Genomic DNA, 16448 nt, shown 5'->3' with positions numbered 1-16448 from the left:
GGTTGAATAAGAAGAAAGGCATCTCAATGAATCGGTGCAAGAAAATGCAGTATTTTATTAACGTATTACGTTGCTGTAGAGATATCCATGAGCAGACGTTATATGTCCAGGTTTGTGTAGGAGAGTGTTTGTTACGTAGAATAGAAGCGCGCGTGGTTAACACGCTGGGGCTATATAAGACAATTTGCTGGTACTTTCATTCAGCGTTCACATAACCTTTGTATCATCATCATCATCATCGTCGTCGTCGTTAGCCTATATTTATGTCCACTGCCAGGAAGAACGCCTTTCTCAGCGATCTCCAATCATCCCAGTCTTGCGGTAGCTTATTTCTATTTGCGGCTGAATACTTCCTAATTTCATCACACCACCTAATCTTCCGCCGTCCTCGACAGCGCTCCTTTTGGCACCCGCTCTGTAACTCTAATGGTCCACCGTTTATCTACCCCAAGCACAACATGGCCTGTCCAGCTCTATTTCTTTATTCTTTTAACGTCAAATAGAATATCGGCTATGCCAGTCTGCTCCATGATCCACACCGCTCTTTGAGCCGTTCTTTAATTATTCTCGAGTTTCTTTGTTAACCTCCATGTTTCTACCCTAGATGGCAGCACGTACCGGTAGAATGCAGTGATGGCATGCTCTTTTTTGCAACGAGGATGGTACGCTCCCAGTCAGCATTTGTTAGTTTTGTATTTGTGGCGTGATCATGTTTAAGTTTTATGAAATCTTTAAATATTGGCTATTACGGACAGCCTAATTCTAGTCCTCTAGCTGGACTATTCAATGTGGCGGACATTAATTGCACGCAAAATAAATATACAAAGTCTACTAATTCATAAAAATTTACAGATCAGCTTTCCAATTAATTATCTTACGGCACATATTAATACTTAACAATTGTAGCTGGTACGTTAACAAGGTCTTTCCACTTCGAATGAGTGTCCAAACTGACACCAGTTCCGAAACATGCGCTATCAAACTCACCCTAAATATGCACTGTTGCTCTACTTCCTTCTTTAACAAAATGCTCTTTTACGCCTTGAAGCACGAGAGTACTTGAACGCTCATGTATTTCGTTCTACATTTTGAGAAATATGTTGAAACAGGTGTCATCCTGGAAATTTATTTCAAGTCGCCACACCTTGCAAACTCACTGGCTACAGTCTGGAAATTACAATGTGTGGCCTAAAGTAATTATTGATTATGGTGAATCAACATTTGTTGGGCTCGAAATAAATCGGTGGAGCACGGAGGCACCAGACGGGGTGGTTTCCTAGTTACTGGACCCACATTTTCCCAGCAGCTCCTGGCCCCTGTCCGTCAGTGGGAGCTCAATCGGTAGGGCGGGGTTGGATAACAAGGTCTCCCATCGCTCAAGGGGTGGGGGATTGGTGGGAAGGGGAGGAGGGGGTCTTGAGTGTTGTGCACTCTTGCAAGACGTGTGGCAGGATGCCTTTTTCTCTTTTGCAAAAAGGACAGAGCATATCGTGTTCTGCACAGTGCATGCGGTTCATCAGTACGGGATGCGCAAGCGATCCCGCCGGCGCTTTACGCAGGATCGTCTGTAGTTGCCTGGTGAGTTTGGGGTGCGGTTCTGGCAGTCTGCATCTTTCCTCTCGGTACATCCGGGTAATGTCCCGAAAGGTGGCAACCTGGTGCGGTAGCTCGTCTGGCTAGTGCTCGTCCCGGATTGACATTTCTTAGGCATGGTAGTCGGCGATGCTGTTGCCTGCTGCCCGCGAGTGAGCCGGGGCCCACACGAGCTCTATGGCTCTTCCCGGAGGCTTCTGCTTGGATAGAATGGCTACGGAAGCTTCCGTAGGCTGTCTTTGCGTCGGTGACCACGGTGTCCACGCTTGGCTGTGCGAGCGCGAGGGCCGCGGGCGCTTCTTCGGCAACTGCCGTGTCTGTTGTTTTCAGGGACGCGCTGACGATCAGCCGGTCTTTTGATGTAACCAGCACCACTGCACTGTCGCTGTGTTTTCGGAGCGAGGCGTCCGTGTAGAGTTCCCTGGGGTTCTCTTCCAGCCTCCGGGCTTTGGCTTTGGCTCGCGCGGTGGGGCTCTCGTCGTCCTTGCCCTGCGTCATATTCCAGGGAAGGGCTTTGGTCTGAATGATCGTCTTTCAGTCTACCGGAAAGGCCGCCGTGATAGGTACTGGTTCGATCTGCCATTCTATCTTGCGGAGGACGGCTCGTCCGTGTTCCGTGTGACTGAGCCGGATTCTCTCATTATAGAGGTGGTTTTTCGATGAGGTCCTCCATTGCGTTCTTGGTGCCCATGTGTAGCAGTCTTTGTGTTGATGAATATATGGGCATGCCCAGTGCTTGCTTTGTAGCCTTACGAAGCATCGTGTTTAGGATGTCACTATTCGCCTTCTTCAGCTGGAGGAGATAGGGGGCGGAGCAGGTAACCCACGACACGACGAACGCGCGTACCAAGCAGATGACATCGTCCTCTTTAAGGCCACGGCTTTTGTTAGATACCCTCCGAATCATATTAGGTATCTGTTCGGTTGTAGTCTTTAGGTTCTTCGCCTACTTCGCCTACTCCGCCTTCGACTAATTTAGGTAGTCTCTCTCTTTAGGTACTTCGCCTTCAGGTTTTCCAGTAGCCTGCGGCCGTCTCCCTTGTACGTGTTCAATAGTTTGCTGAGCTTGCGATTGGTCGCAGTTTTCCTACTCAGTTTTCCTACTCAAGAGACACCACGTCTTCCACGTCGAGAGCTTGCCCTGCAGCCGTCGCATGCCTTCAGCCAATTTTCGCTACATAGTTTGGCCGTGTGCTGGGCGATCTGTTTGTTCAAGACTGCAATGCGTTTGGCCAGCCTTCTGTTGTGTCTCTGACGTTTCCACCGCCGCGTTAACGAATGCCGGGCCGCCCACATGTGGGTCAGTGTGGCGTCCACGTACGGTGTCTGCGACGTCGTAGCGATTTCCTGGATAAATTTTTGGGAAACCTTCTTCTGCTCCCTCGCCCATTCAATGTAGGTCTGTTGTGTTTCAGCTTGTTGCGATTCTTCATCGGACGCCTATTGTTCTTGGGTGAACTTTCTCACCTTGTCTCAATCCGTGATCCGCGCCGTCCCCAGCACAGCCCGATATCGGGAGCTTCAGATCGTCATGCCGATCACGCTGCGGTCAGACCCCAGGTCCACTTCGCTTCTCCAGGAGACGTCTAGCATGCCCTATAACAACGTCAGTTCTGGCGTGGTGTCCCTCGCGGTACTGTTGCCGCTTCTGGTGGTTACGTCCGGCTCGTTCAGGAGGCCCCCCCCCCCTCATCTCGTGATCCTCCATTACTTTGGTCAATGCTTTTCCTCTCTTCGACTGTAACTTATAGCCGCGTGTTGTATGAGGGGCGTTAAAGTCACCGAGGGCAAGGAGCGGCCTGGTCCCCGCCAACCCTTTCGCCTGGCTCACGATGTGGTCAAATTCGAACTGCCTTTGTGACGGCGCGCAGTACGCGCTCATTACAAATAAAAATCCCGAGCTGCCAATGTCTCTCGCATGGATTTCGACCAGCCTGTGCTTGCACCCGCCCTGCGCCGTGACATGTCAGGCAGCCGCCACATTACTGCGGACGAGCACCGCCGTTCCGTTCTCCGTGCGGTCCGTGTAAGTCTTGGTTTCCCGTTTGTTTCCTGTAGAGCAATTACATCGGGCTTGTTTTCTTGCCCGTCAATGTGTAACATTGTTGCTTTGTAACATTGCAACATGTTGTAACATTGTTCTTCGTTGCGAATCCCGCGGCACTTCAATTGCTAAATTACGGTGGTATACCCCCCCTCCCCCCCGCGGTCTTCTTGTGCTTCTTACTTGGCTTTTGCATCATCATTTCTGGACGTCTCGAGTCGATTGCGCCTTTTCGCGATCGCGCCTTTGATTTTTTCGGCCTGCTTCTTTTTCAGGGACGCGAAGCGGTTCCTCACCGATGTTGAGGCTACTTTTGGTGCTAGGCGCTTGTGCTTCACCGATGGCGCGTAAGGCTGACTCTCAACAGTTTCGAATCGGGCGTCCATTTTGCTGAGCCTTTCGTTAATTTGGGAAATTGCGGCCAAATGGTCAGCTCGCCTTCTCTCGGGATCTGTGTCGTTGCCGTGGTGCGGTCTCAGCGGTCGCCGCTTCCTCTCCGCTCACGGGGCTCTCTTCGGCGTCCATGGCCTCTTGATTATTTGATGCACGTTTATTTATTTTGATTGCTCTCCAAAGGAAAGTTATCAGGATCATATGCAACATTTGCATGAGTAGATCTAGTAACAGGCATGGCTTCGCATTTTTTAATGTTCAATTCGATGCACCAAGTCTTACACCAAGCGGACACAGCATCAAGATCAGACTGTAGAACAGTAGTATCGTTAGGAGTAGTTATTTCTCGAAATATTACACAGTCATCTGCAAACAGGTTGAAATGGGAAGAGACGCAGGATGGTAAGTCGTTAATTAATATTAGAAAGAGGAGAGATCCAAGCACCGATCTTTGTGGTACCCCTGACGAAAAACGACTCGGAGGAGAGTCAGTGTTATAAACAGAGACAAACTGGGAATGATTTAGTAAAAAAACATTCAAGCCATGCAATTAGTTTGGAATGCAAATATAGTAACTGCAACTTACATAAAAGGAGAATATGGCATACTTTATCGAATGCTTTTGAAAAATCTGAAAATATGCTATCAGCTAAAGAAGAACGATCGATGATAGCGTGAAGACAGTGAGTTGAGTATCACACGAGAATGTCTTCACACACGAGAAAAAATGAATTCGATTCAAGGAGAGAAGCAAGATTTGAGAATAGAATGTGCTCAAAAATTTTATATGGAATTTAGAGGCGATTGTATATAACAAGACTAGTGAAGCGGAACCACCCTCCCGATCTTTAAGTCAGTGGAGAGGGAACTGTTCTCTCGAGGCTGTTGAAAAATTTTTGTTAATATAATAGATGAGTAACAAACTCTGTATTTAAGAAACCTGGATATAATATAATCGTACCCAGGTGAGGAGTATGCGTTTAAATTTTTTATGGCTTAGACCACGCCATTGTAGTCAATTAGAATGGGAGACATTACTATAAATCCTAAAGGTTTAACATGAGGAAGCATTGTTTGAGCTGTAGAGAAATTGCGGACAAGGACTTCATTTAACACGCGGGCACACTGCGCATCAAGTATGGTATTTCCTGTAGAATCAACAAGACTGATTGCGCTATCACTTTTAGGATCAAACACGCGCCAGAACTGTTTGGGACCGGATGTGAGCACTGAAGGTGACGTGTCATTTAGAAAACTATCTTTAGCACTCTTTATGGCTGCTATGTGCACGGCGGAAGCTTGTTCATAGGCTGCCCAGCGGCCGTCATCTGTGGACTGCATTGCTAAGCGTAATGTGTGTTTTTTTCTTATTCGACACACGTTTTATGTGGCGGTTGTACCATGGTGCATCAGCATTTGCAATTATCGTGCGAATATGTATGTATTGATTTCTTAATTCTTGAACCTTAAAAATAAACCGCAGTTTGATTGTATTGTTCCCTGTTCAAAATCACTGAGAAAACCGTAAAGGAAAGTGCAGGGTTCCCGGTTGATTAGTTCGAAATTCGCATTTTTATAATAGTTTATATTTTTCTTTCTGTTTTTGCATTTTGGACGTGAAGTCCTAATGCGAAATGATAGAATTGAGTGGTCACTTATACAGGGCAGGTGAGTGGCGTTAGAAACGTATTCAGGGTGTGTTGCTAACACGAGATCAAGAATGTTTGCTGTTGATTCAGGGATTCTAGTTGGTTTCGTTATCATTTGCTTTAAAGAAAATACAGCGCACATATCCAAAAAAATCTCTTGCGAGCGAAAAAGGCGCATTCAGCGCAGGTGGCTCACAGTCCCACGAAACGTGGGGGTTGTTAAAATCCCCCATTAAGAATAGCGGTAACCTCGGGAATTGACACACCACAGAATTAATCACGTCATGTAGCTCCTTAACGAAAATGGAATTGTGAGAGGGGGGCGGTAACAGACACGAATAATTATTTTATGCTTTGGAAATTCAGCGACAACCCAGGTGGTTTCCAACTCATTTGGAATGTGGATACGGTACGCTGGGAGTTCTTTCGAGATGGCGAGCAATATACCACCTTTTGTCCGCGGCCCTCGATCACAGCGATATACAGAAAATTGATTAACTTACGAAAAAATTCATTATCCATTACCACTGGCCGAAGCGAGGTTTCTGTTAATACGAGAATGCGTGCATCGCAAGTATCAATAGCAGAGTTTAAAAGGTTACGCTTATTAGACAGACTTCGAAAATTAGTAAAAAGTACACATGTGTGTAACTGATCTTACCCACAGCTCCTCACGCACCTCCAGCTACCTGGCTCTTCGCCTTTCGCTCTACAGTGTCCTTAGTTATGCCAACTAAGGTGGAGCTAGTCTCCGGGGACACTATAGACGGTATGCCTGACCTCCCGACTCAGTCCCTTTTGTTTTACCCCCTCTTCCTATGCGTCTCCTCTGCTGAATGCTCGATATACACTTGCTAAAACTGCTTTGCTGCCGCTTTCAAGCCTCTTGCAGATATTCAGTTGCACAGATATTCAGTCAAGCGGCCCCTGCGCACTCCTTCTCCTGCCTGGCGCACTGTCGGACCTACCTGAGACCTCCGATCACATGTACAAGATGCGCGACGCCCCACGAGCCTTCACGTCTATATCACTGCGTTAGTCAACGGGGAGCCACCTGCCAAGTGCCAGTCCGTCTCCAGCCTCCCGCAGCCTGGCTCACCCGAACATCTGCTCCTGCTGTCCCGCATCCTGTTGGACCTGCCTAGGCCTCCTCTGGCCCTGCCCTCTTCTGTCGTCCTGATTCTTTCTTTTTTCCTTTTCTGTTGCTCTCCCTTCTCTCCCTCAGTTTCCCTCTTCATACGTTTCTTCTGCTCTGTGGCTTAATAAAAACTGGTCGGAATCCCGAGTCGCCACATGCCGTGCCCATGTAGACCTATACTTCGCGTTAACTCCTGCGCCCTCCTTTTCATTTGTATTACCTTTATGTCGGCTTACCTCGGTTTCTTTTTTCTTTCTACAATTGGCTTTTTTCAAACTTTAATTTGGGTTTCTTCCCCCATTCATTTATTTTCGATTGGCTTAAACCTGCTATACCTTGGTGGTGCGGGTTTCCCTCATCTTTATTTAGGTTGTTTTTGTAACTTGAGGGGCTTAAAAATACGCCGTGCTGTTATTTTGGGGGCTTGCATTTGCCGAGCTGCCGTTACTGGACAGCATTTTTATCTTATTCATAAGCACCCGTATTTGGGCGTTCTGCTCCTGGATCTAAGAGTTTTGGCGCTCTGTGATCCTCTTAAGCTCTATCACTTCGCTACTACCCTTTTGCGGATTCACTTGTGATTTAAGGGGTTGGGAGGGGGTGAGGGATAGGAATTCGGTGTCGCTGGTTCGAGCGACGGGAGACCTGTCGGTCCAGCCCATCTTTTTCGCGGCGATCCCTGGGCGTCAGGTTGACTCGCTCCGGGACCTCAAACTGGCCCTGGATCTGGAACTGGCCCGGAAGCGCGAGTGGCGGTTTCCACCGCTGTTGCCGCCCCCGGATGGTGTCTTCGATCGGAAGCTACGCCGGCGGCCGTTTCTGCCGCCAATGTAGTTGCTGCTGCTGTTGTTGTTGCTGCTCCCGTTGTTTGGAGGCGCTACGACGGGGTCCGCCTTTAGGACATCTCTTGTCTCAGCTCCTTCTCCCGGCGTCTACTTCCTCCGTTCGGCGCCGTTCGCAGCGTCGCCGGCGGACGACGTAGGGCGTCTTGAAGTGGGCTTTGCTGGCCTTGTCCGCGATCAGATGTTTGCCTCCACACAGGCCACACTTCAGGATACATCCGTGGTCTTCGGCGGGGTTGGAGATTCCGCATCATCGGCAGATCGTGTTCGAAGCATCTGGGCACACGTCCATTCTGTGGCCCACTCTTCCGCACGCGTAGCATACGTCGATTTGTTTTCTATGCAACGTGCACTCCGTGAGCAAGTTACCGTATATCACGTAATTGGGTACTTTGTGGCACTCGAAAGCAATGACGACTGATCCGGTCTTATTGATTTGGTTTGCCTGTAGGGCTGTTATGCTTGTGCACAACATTGTGCTGAATCTACTGGGCCGCATCCTCGAGCAGGGTGTCTCTTGTGAGACCCTTCACCGAGCCGTGGGGCGCCGTTTCGTAGGTACTTACTTCTTGCGCCGTGCCGCGTATGTCGATCCTTCCTACTGCAGCGCATCGGTCGGCGTGCTCTTCTCTTGCAGGTCGGCTCTCTCTTGAAGGTGCTCACCACGACGATATTCTGCTGGAGGTTGCGGTATACGAAGCCCTCACTTGCTTCATTGGCGGGTATCTGTGGCATCGCAGCAATTGCACGACTTAGTTGAACGCGGGTCACTTCGCTCACGTGGAGGCCGCCTCGTGGGCGTAACACGTTCCTTATGTCGCCGCGCGGCAAGACACACATGCGCGCACCCTTCAACAATTTGCCCTTGTTTACACGTTTCGCCCATGTTTGACGTGTACTGCTGCCAGTGGCACCACCGCCGACGTTATTGCTCTGGCTGTTGACATAAGCCGTGGCCTTGGCGCCATCTTGGCTCGTTTCAAGTACGGGATTTAGGCCTAGCTTGCCCATGCCTTTGTGCCTGACTCTCTCACTGGCAGTTTCCCAACCCTGCGATCTTGTGCACTGGTCCGGCGAAATTTCGGTGCCGTCCACCTCTACGCGCATAGTGGAAATCATCTTAGGTCAATGCTCACTTGCGTAATCACCGATGGTTCGATGTTCCGCTGGCGGCTTCACCGAGGCTCGGGCTGGACCTACCGCTCCCCCGGCCAAGGCCGAAGTCGACGTTAGGCCCAGCGATGGATGCTGCTCACGGCACACAAAAGTCCTCTAAATTCGGAAAAAAGCGGTCCCTTACCTCAGAATGTGGGTTCCCGGTGGTCGCTTCAATTCACTTTCATTAAGGCGCGACTCAACACATCCGGCCGTGGAAAGAAAAAAAAAACACGGAGCCCAGGAGAGATGCGCCCGCTCGCTCCGTTCGTCGTTTTGTTCCCGTCGTAAATATGCCCGTATTGAACTAATTACCAGAAGATCACTAAATAGCTTCGTAATTATTTAAATAGTTATTTAGGCATGTTCTGCTAAATACATTAATATGTGCTTAATTTTTCTCGTGCCAAAAACGCCAGGCTCACTGAATAACTCAGCTCAAGAACAAAAATTATGCTATCTACCACAGACGATATTTAAAAATTACTTAAAGCTTAAATATGATCACCCGTATATCAGCAGACACATCCGGCTCGGTAGCAACCGGCCAAACAGCACCCAGCAACCAGTAAGCCGTGCAACATCCGGCAAAGTAGGAAATGAAGGCTTTGCTTTAGATTTCCCAGCGAAGCAACACACGTGCCCGTGTGCCCGCTCCTTCACCTGCAACCTCACAGTAAGGGAGGGCGTTTGCTCGAGTAAGGTATGAGCTTGGGTGACTCTTAGCCCTGCTGTCATCTACAAATGCATGTATTGATTCAAGGACGCTGCCAGCTACACCAACTCTGTGGACCTGGCACTAGGCACTAATGTGTAGAACCTGCCGTGGAATTTCCTGGGCACCCGCCACGTCAGGGAGCCCTTGCTCACACCGCTTCACTGCTGCGGCTCGTATGGTCTCCGAGTGAATGACGTGCGCACTTCAGCTCATAGACTTAAAACAATGGCCACTGTGGGAGGTATTCGGGTTTACATTCAAGGCTATTATTTTTTTGCTTCCATGCGTTAAGGCATCCAACCTTCAGAAAAAAATCGCTACCATCGTTGTACTTTTCTGTTCCCTTGAAACCCGTTCCGTTGCTTTTCTGGACCACCAGAAATCACTTCTACGCCCTTGCGCTCTGTGCATGGTAATGTCACTGAAAGCAGCAGAAATTGAAGCCTTCGAGAGCGCACCTTAATAGAATGCCAACGGTTTCACTGGCATCTGGAGAAATGTCTCCCATGTTGGTCAAGTATAGGTATTCGATGACGATGGGCATCGCGAGGCACTTCTAACGCTGCTACTTGGCCCTGCTCCTGCCTTTAAAACAAAAGAAGGTTGAAGCACACTGAGCGATCTGCTTGTTTAAATTCATGGGAGTTGTGCTCTGTAATTCAATCAACCAGGAGAGCGGGCTGGGTTCAGCAAGGGATATTCTACAATGGATTATATCCATGTCATCCATCAGATAATTGAGAAATCTGCGGAGTAGAGTCAACCTCTCTACATGGCGTTCATAGATTATCAAAAGGCATTTAATTCAGTAGAGATACCAGCAGTCATGAATGCATTGTGCAATTGAGGAGCACAACCGGCAACGTGAATATCATGGAAAGCATCTACAAAGATTCTACAGCCACCTTGGTTCTCCGCAGCAAAAGTAGAAAATTACCTATCTAGAAAGAGGTCAGGCAAGAAAACGAAATGTCTCTAATGCTATTCCCTGCAAACTTAGAATAAGTATAAAAGCTATTAGACTAGGAAGGCTTAGGAGTCGGCATCAGCAGCGAATACCTCGGCTACCTTCGCTTTGCAGATGCCATTATCCTGTTCAGTAGCACTGCGGATGAATTGCAACATATGAACGAGGATGTTACCAGAGAAAGTGCAAGATTAAGGTCGAAGATTAGTATGCAGAAGCTCAATATAATGTTCAATAGCCTGGCAAGGGAATACGATCTCGTGATTGCCAGGTAGCCTCTACAGTCTGTGCAGGGATACGTCTATCTAGGTCAATTACTCATAAGGGACCCTGGCCATGAGAAGAAAATTGACAGAAGAATAAAAATTGGATGGAGCGCATACGGCAGACATTACCAAATCCATACTTGGAGCGTACCACTGTCGTGGAAAAGAAAAGCGTGGGACCATTGCATAATTTTTGCACTGGTAATATGTTTGCATACTTGCAATTGTATAGATCGCATACTTTTTCGCCGCTATTGTAGCGCCAGAAAGTCCACCATGCGTTCCTTTTTGAGTCCACTGTGGCTCCTTGCGTGTCCAGACGCTTAAGTCAGCTTTATTCGAATGAACACATCTCGCAGCAAGTGTTTACAGCTGGAACATAGGTTGATGATATCTATTATATGACTGCAAGCAGAAATTATGCCCATTTCTTGTTAACTATAGACACAAACGTTACGTAACATCCTCACGTTGAAGCACACCAGGTGGTCACGAGCGGTCTCCAGATTCTGGATTTGCGACGTAACGCGACAATTACATTTTTGAATAGCTAGTTCTGGCATAATTCTGCACGCGTACGTATAAACACAGCAAAGGGCAAAACTTTGACAAGCCTTTCATGTGGTGGCACCGGGAAATCCAGGAGACCAAAGCAAAGCGTTTCTGCATGATAAAGGAGGCGTCATGTGTCTGCAAGGGCGTTGGGAGACGTTGATTGTGTTACTGAGCAATAGGACGAACGTCACTCCTGAACGTGTCACATAAGCACCACTGGAGAACCTTCCTTCTTCGTGCGCCGTTGCGACAACACTACGCCGCTTTTTGCTCATCGCTCCCGGAATATGTCGCAACTTATCAGTGGGCAGATTGCAGCTGCCTGATATAAACGACAGATATCTCGGCACAAGGGTGCGTTTGTACTACGTCCCTTTATCGCCTTGAGAGCGATTTTGGTCACGCTTCCCGCCTATGCGACGAGTTTACAGTACTATATATGCCACGTGGCGACGAACTTCAGCTGATGTGTGTTGAACTCCTTCTGAGGTACGACTGGCTAGAAGCAGCCAGTCCATAGTAGTTCAGCTGCCAGTATGGATAGTTATACTCTGAACGGGTGGGGCCTGCTAGGGAACTAGAACAGGGACAAAAACAAGTCCGTTCTTTAGTTCATGACAATGCAACAGAAGATCAAAGAGAAGAATGTAGAAGAGAAGTGTGAAACATTATATATAAAAGGGAAATATGGTTCATTAACTTGTATTGAATTAACTGGTATTGAAGTCGGGACTGTGCTGTTAGGTAATTTCGAAACTGTTGGTAACCCTACAGTGGACGCAGAATAGCTAAACCGGCGGCTCTATAATTGTAGTTCGAAGTCCTGTGGTCGCGGAAAGCGGTTGCACCGGAACAATGCCAATTCGTTGCGTTCGTCGCCGAAACTCGGCCCAAATGCCTTTTTCTACACTGGAATACGTTAGACGAAATAGACTACAGCGTTCACACACGGAGGTCTATATCTCGGAGAATCCGGAAGAGGTACCTGCCTTCTGGCATTCGACGTTGTTTAGTCGAGAGTTGAGTTTTGAATAAAGGGAAAATGAGACATCCACCTGTTCGTAGCAATTGCTACAAAGGAAACCCATACGGGTTCCTGGAAAGAAAAGCCTCATAGTTGAAGAAAAATTCGTCCTGGTCCGGGACTCGAACCCGGGACCACCGCCTTTCCGGGGCAGCCGCTCTACCATCTGAGCTAACCAGGCGGCTAGCAGATGGTAGGGCGAAGTCGAATTTGTCGACAACACGAAGCAAAGGCAAGAGTTTGACGTAGTAGTTCTGCGGAATCCCGCTGTTTGTAGCAATTGCTACGAACAGGTGGATGTCTCATTTTCCCTTTATTCATTACTTCTCTCCACCTTGCGGGATTCCGCAGAACTACTACGTCAGAGTTGAGTTTTGTTACGCCGTATATGAATAAGACCACACAAATAATGCCATTGATCGCAATACAGTAAACGCTTTGTAACAATCCTAGAGCAAAGCCTCTAGTATGCTTCTTTCACGTCTCGCAATAAAGGTGCACATGTACATGACGACGTAGCTACCTTACCGTGGTAACTGAGTTTTAAGGATATCAAGGAAAATTTCAAAGAATCTGCCTCGACATTGTAGCAAAAGAGGGAAGGGAAGGTAGGGAACATATAAAATGAACAGAGCGTCACTTTCCTCAGATCAATAAAGTGACTTTGGGTTAGGTGGTTGGCTAACGCGAACCAAGGATTTGATGGCCTGAGAACAAACTTGACGTAAAGGCAGAACAAATAAGTGCGAACTTGCGGTCTAGACGGACCGATACTGAGAAAGCCTCGTTTAGCGATGGAGACATCGACATACACATTCATGATGTTGTCTCGGCGTCACTTCAGCACCACAGTCGCAAAATCAGTAAAATGAAAGAGCTCGGTGGTACTCATTCTTCCACCAATTCATCCATCCCCCATCCACTAATCTATGCATCCATCCGTCCACTAATCTATCCAGCCGTAATCTTTTCACCCGTCCGTCCGTCCGTCCGTCCGTCCGTCCGTCCGTCCGTCCGTCCGTCCGTCCGTCTGTCTGTCTGTCTGTCTGTCTGTCTGTCACACAGAGGAAGCTTTTGACGACTACGACGACATTGCAGGCCCAAAAGCTTGCGTGCATCTTGAGGGGTGGGGCGAGCAGAGGGGGGTACGTGTTAAAGTGGGCCAAAGCCTGCCGGTCGACTTTGACGATGTTTTGCTGCTTAATAAAATATCCCTGAATGGCTATCTTCACATATATATCTGCGCTGCGCGTGTGAAGATAAGGCAACACAGCCGCGCGATGTTGCTCTATCGCCATCTTAGCCATGTTGCAACCAACCGGTGGTGCGAGAGCAACATCTGTAAATGGCAGATAGGTAGGCCGGATCGTGATCTAGGCTCAAGTGCAGCGTTGCTTCACTGGTGGCGTTTCTATGTGTCGTAATTTTCCTTCGATTATGCAGATCGATGTTGCACTCTATGCCGTCAGCCTGCCACTCGAATGGGAGCGTTCTTGTCGTGGCCCCCAGCAACACGTGAACTTCCGTAGAGACGCAAGATAATTGAAAGTCCTTCCATTCCGTGTCCTTTGCATATGTGGTTGCGTGCTTCGCTGGAGGCCACACTATATCTTATATCCGTTGAGTCTATCCCAATTTGATTGCTGCTGCGTTCTAGCGCTTAGAATATGCATAGCTGGGAAGGCGCGAAAGACGGGAGGTGCGCTTTTAGCACTAATCTCTGGTACATGGACACTATATATATATATATATATATATATATATATATATATATATATGAACTTGTTTGGGTATCATGAAATAACTTCTTTGGACGCTCGCTCTTGCATTTATTGGATGAAATAAACAGGCATGCTTTTTTTTTTGATCGTGGGAGCAATTTACGGCGACAATAGCTTTTTAAAATTTAGTAGCCGAACCACTTTGGTGTTACGTTTGTCTGAGCTCAACTGTTTCTAAGTATTTTCGCATATTTTTGCCGTTGTTGCAGAATGAATTTGTCAAACTTCATAGTAGGCTCAGTATTTGGTTCCTCTGGATGCAATTTAATTGTTTTAATAGCGATTGCGGTGTTCTGTTTCACGCCATATTGGCCTCGAGCTCCAGCACTGGAGAATCTGGCGCCACCATCAGCGTGACGTGCTATTAGGGATCACGTGGACATAGCGGCCGCGTCGGCTGCTTCGAGAGCGCCGAAGCGAGATGAAAACGAGAGTTTAAATTTCCTGGTACGCTGCGGTCCTCATTTAGTGGCGAGATTTCCCCGCTTCGAGTGTCTCCTTTACAACGCTTGTAAGCACTAGAATAGGTAGTGGCTGCCTTTGAAGGCGCGCAACATGGTAGGCTACTGCTCGGTGCTGGAGTGCCGGACGTACGCAACGGAGCCCGGTGTAAGCCTTATTCACACGAAGCCGCAAGACAAGAAGCTGCGTGAAGCTTGGCTCGCGAAACATAAAACCGGCAAACAGTCATCAGCTACAACTCGGGTAGGCAGCAAGCACAGACGCGAGGAAGATTTCTGCGACGGCGCGGGGTCTGCGATGTTCGGAAAACGCGCGCTGAGACGGTAGCCCGAGTTCGCTGCCGGACTAATGTCATGACGGTTTGGTCTATGAACTTGTCGATGCTATAGATACTGGCAAGTTCACTAGAATGGAAAGGGAGCGGTAAGACGCACATTAAAAAAAAAAGGCATGGCATATGGTCATGTTTGTACGTGTTATGAATTAATGCACTGGATTAGAAAAGGAAGCAGCAGGAATCGCACGCTGAGAACACCGATAAACATACAGTGCGACGCAGCTCGAGAAGTAATATGGAAACATCAAAGAATTTAGAAGAAAAATAATCGTCGCGACGGCACATCACAGTCCCCGTAGGCGTCGAAGTCTCTACAATGAAATTATTTTGAACAGCTCTGATAGCGCCCACGCAACAATGGTTGCTTCTATACTGTCAAATGCTCATATTCTGCGGCCTAAAGCTCATACACGGTGTGAAAACGCGCTCACAGCGAAAGCAAATCATCGTGCGCGGACATGCATGCAGACGCGCAGTCGGTCGCTGCGAACCCGTGTGATCACTGCATTGAGGCTTCATTCTGTTACGCCCCATTCGGTTATACAGACAGCCCACTCTAACAACATATTTCACATTGTTTACTCTCAGCGTTTAGCTACCTTTGACGCAAGAAGCCGGTTCGGGAGACTCTATAGCGGCGAACGCGGGCAGTGGCGTTCACTGTACGTATTCGGTAAAGAGATAGCGTCTGTAAACGATTCCGCGCTTTCAGTTTGCCCAAGGTTATTATTTAGACATTGAAAAACATCTCTCGTTTCGAAAGTACTTACAGGAATGTCCGGGAGAGCTCGCGCGTGGTGTTTTCAGAGAGCGCTGACAGCAAGACCTATGCGGAGCGTGCCGCGTGATCCCTCATACTAAGCCAGCGAGGCGCTTCCTATAGATGGCGGCTCCGTAACTCCTCGCCGCCAATATGACTGCGTGGTTATAACTGTGTGAACGGATGGGCGTGTTTCTTCTCTTTACTGGTATTAATAATTTGCACCTAATAAGCAGGAGCTTAAATAGATCGTGTTTGAGCTCATCATAAATGCCTCACTGAGCTATTCCCGATCCAGAAGTTTCTGATTCTACTTTTGTCGCGGAATATTGTAACTTTGTTAAAATGTCTCAGTTATTTAGTAACAATAAGTATTTTAATGAACTGCACACACGTGGTACAGCACACAATATTTCAAAACGGCAAAGCGTTCTATTATTTTTAAACGCGTGAATTCACAATAGGAAGATCGCATAGACGGGCAATAAAAAATGCTGATTCATAGCAACGAGGAACGGCACCAAATGTAGAATGACACATCGCTGTGCTTTTGGGGTACCGTTGGGATTGCGGCCTCAGCTGTAAATGAGTTCGGTATATCATCGTCACGCACACATAGGAGGATAGCCAGAGGAAAGCGCTATCCGAGTGCCAACACTAGCACAATTTCTCATTTATTCCATCGAATAATCGCTTTCCAGCTCTCTCCTATGACGCTCAGCAGCAGCAGTGGGAAAGTAGAAGGAAGAGGCAAAGAAAGCTTC

Source organism: Dermacentor variabilis, chromosome 5 (assembly GCF_050947875.1).
Source record: "Dermacentor variabilis isolate Ectoservices chromosome 5, ASM5094787v1, whole genome shotgun sequence".
In the NCBI taxonomy this organism is placed as follows: Eukaryota; Metazoa; Arthropoda; class Arachnida; order Ixodida; family Ixodidae; genus Dermacentor; species Dermacentor variabilis.
The sequence above is the reverse complement of the archived record's forward strand: the minus strand, read 5'-3'. Positions refer to the sequence as shown.